Genomic DNA, 3,057 nt, shown 5'->3' on the forward strand with positions numbered 1-3,057 from the left:
AAACATCCTGGTATTGGCATAAAAACAGATGTATAGATCACTGGAACAGAATAGAGAGCCCAGAAATAAACCAACACACCTATGATCAATTAATCTTCGACAAAGGAGGCAAGATATACAATGGGAAAAAGCCTCTTCAGCAAGTGGTGCTGGGAAAGTTGGACAGCCCCATATAAATCAATGAAGTTAGAACACACCCTCTCACCATACACAAAAGTAAACTCAAAACGGCTTAAAGACTTAAACATAAGACATGACACCTTAAAACTCCTTGAAGAGATCATAGGCAAAACATTCTCTGACATAAATCATACCAATGTTTTCTTAGGTCAGTCTCCCAAGGCAAAAGAAATAAAAACAAAAATAAATACATGGGACCTAATCAAACTTACATGCTTTTGCACAGCAAAGGAAACCATAAACAAAATAAAAAGACAACCTACAGAATGGGAGAAAATATTTGCAACTGATGTGACCAGCAAGGGCTTAATTTCCAAAATATACAAACAGCTCATACAACTCAATTAAAAAAAAAAACAAAAACCAACCCAATCAAAAAATGCACAGAAGACCTAAAGAGACATTTCTCTAAAGAAGACACACAGGCCTAAAGCCAAGGGGAAGACTCGGAGACAGAAGTTCGGTTATAATGTTAACCGGAAGCGTCTGAACCGGAATGCTCGACGGAAGGCAGCGCCGCGGATTGAATGCTCCCACATCCGACATGCCTGGGACCAGACCAAATCGGTGCGGCAGAACCTGGCCGATATGGGTTTGGCTATGGACCCCAACAGGGCAGTGCCCCTTCTGAAGAGAAAGGTAAAGGCCCTGGAAGTGGACATGGAGGAGAGGCCTAAGGAGCTCATGCGGAAGCCCTATGTGCTCAATGACCTGGAGGCAGAAGCCAGCCTTCCAGAAAAGAAAGGAAATACGCTATCTCGGGATCTCATTGACTATGTTTGCTACATGGTGGAGAACCATGGGGAGGACTATAACGCTATGGCCCGGGATGAGAAGAATTACTATCAAGATACCCCAAAACAGATTCGGAATAAGATCAACGTCTATAAGCGTTTTTACCCAGCAGAGTGGCAAGCCTTTGTCGATTCTTTGCAGAAGAATAAGATGGAGGTTGAGTGACTGGTTTACACCTGCCCCAGGTTGAGACTTCCTCCTGGACCAGAGAAGCTGGAGCCAGGGTTTAAGGCAAGGAGAGGTGTGCGGCTACAGATGAGGCTAGCCAAACCCAATGGAATCAAAAGGTTACAGCACACACATACACACACACACACACACACACACACACAAAATCTCTCACACTTCCTTTTGGGGAAGGCACTGTCTCCCAGAGGCTTCAATTTATGTTCTTCTGGAGTCTCTGGGAAAAGCCAGAACCTGCTGTTTTCAGAGTGGGTGGTTTGTTTGAATGTAGTCTGTGTACAATAAAATACAGTATTTTACTTCTCTAAAAAAAAAAAAAAGAAGACACACAGATGGCCAACAGGCACATGAAAAGATGCTCAACATTGCTAATTATTAGAGAAATGCAAATCAAAACGACAATGATGTATCACCTCACACTGGTCAGAATGGCCATCATTAAAAAGTCTACAAATAACAAATGCTGGAGAGGGTGTGGAGAAAAAGGAGCCCTCCTACACTCTTTGTGGGAATGTAAGTTGGTGCAGCCACTATGGAAAACAGTTCCTCAAAAAACTAAAAACAGAATTACCATATGATCCAGCAATCCCACTCCTGGGCATATGTCCAGACAAAACTATAATTAGAAAAGATACATGCAACCCTATATTCATAGCAGCACTATTGACAACAGCCGAAATATGGAAACAACCTAAATGTCCATTTACAGTTGAATGGATAAAGAAGATGTGGTACATATATACAATGGAATACTACTCAGCCATAAAAAAGAATGATATAATGCCATTTGCAGCAACGTGGATGGAACGAGAGATGATCATACTAAGTGAAGTAAGTCAGAAAGAGAAAGACAAATACCATATGATATTACTTATATGTGGAATCTAAAGTATGACACAAATGAACCTATCTACGAAACAGAAATAGACTCACACAGAGGACAGACTTGTGGTTGCCAAGGGGGAGGGAGGTGGGGGAGGGATGGCCTGGGAGTTTGGGGTTAGCAGATGCAATCTATTACATATAGAATGGATAAACAACAAGGTTTTACTGTGTAGCACAAGGAACTATATTCAATATCCCGAGATAAACCATAATGGAAAAGAATATTTTTAAAATGTATATACATGTATAACTGAATCACTTTGCTGTACAGCAGAAATTAGCACAACATTGTAAATTAACTATACTTCAATTTAAAAAAGAAAAGAATGTGACTGGGCCACTAGTAAGCACACGCTTATTGATAATGTATTAATGACAATTGTTAAATGCATTATTTAGCATGGAATCCATAATATGACCCCATTAATTTAATATAAACCAAATAACTGCAAGGTGGGGATGAATACATGAGCAGAAAAGTGGATGATGAGTGAGAGAAGGCAGGACACTCATCCCAAGATAAAATACAAACATGTATTTGTAATGTCCAATGATTATTTTGGGAAAACTAACATATTTCTCCTCCAAGACTGAATATCTGTCCTGGAAAATATCAATCATTTACTTTGACATTGTTCCTTTTATTCAAAGATGTAATGTTGATCTAGTGTAGGTAAACAAACTTTGTACCTCTTCTCTTTGAAATGATGCCAAATGAAGTCATAGACTGATACATGGGGGGAAATTGTTCACCAAGCCATTCTCATTATTAAGAATGCTAAAAATGTATAGAGGACTCATTTCTCATTTCATAGCAGATTGATGTTTTTTATTATGCTATTTCTAAATCTTGAATTCTAAAGATAGATAGATAGATAGATAGATAGATAGATAGATAGATAGATAGATAGATGATGAATGAGCCATGGAGTCTTGCTTGGATGAAACAAGGTGCTGCTGCCCTTAGTACCTTTATCTGAGCATCTGTGCTTTGTTCTCCTGAGATCCACC

At 39.4% G+C, this 3,057-nt stretch overlaps 1 pseudogene; it reads left to right on the forward strand.

The window, feature by feature from the left end:
- Positions 1 to 676: 676 nt before the first annotated feature.
- Positions 677 to 1,460, forward strand: LOC118898186 (annotated as a pseudogene).
- The last annotated feature ends 1,597 nt before the right edge of the window (positions 1,461 to 3,057 follow it).

The sequence above is a fragment of the Balaenoptera musculus genome, chromosome 7 (genome assembly GCF_009873245.2).
Source record: "Balaenoptera musculus isolate JJ_BM4_2016_0621 chromosome 7, mBalMus1.pri.v3, whole genome shotgun sequence".
Taxonomy (NCBI): Eukaryota; Metazoa; Chordata; class Mammalia; order Artiodactyla; family Balaenopteridae; genus Balaenoptera; species Balaenoptera musculus.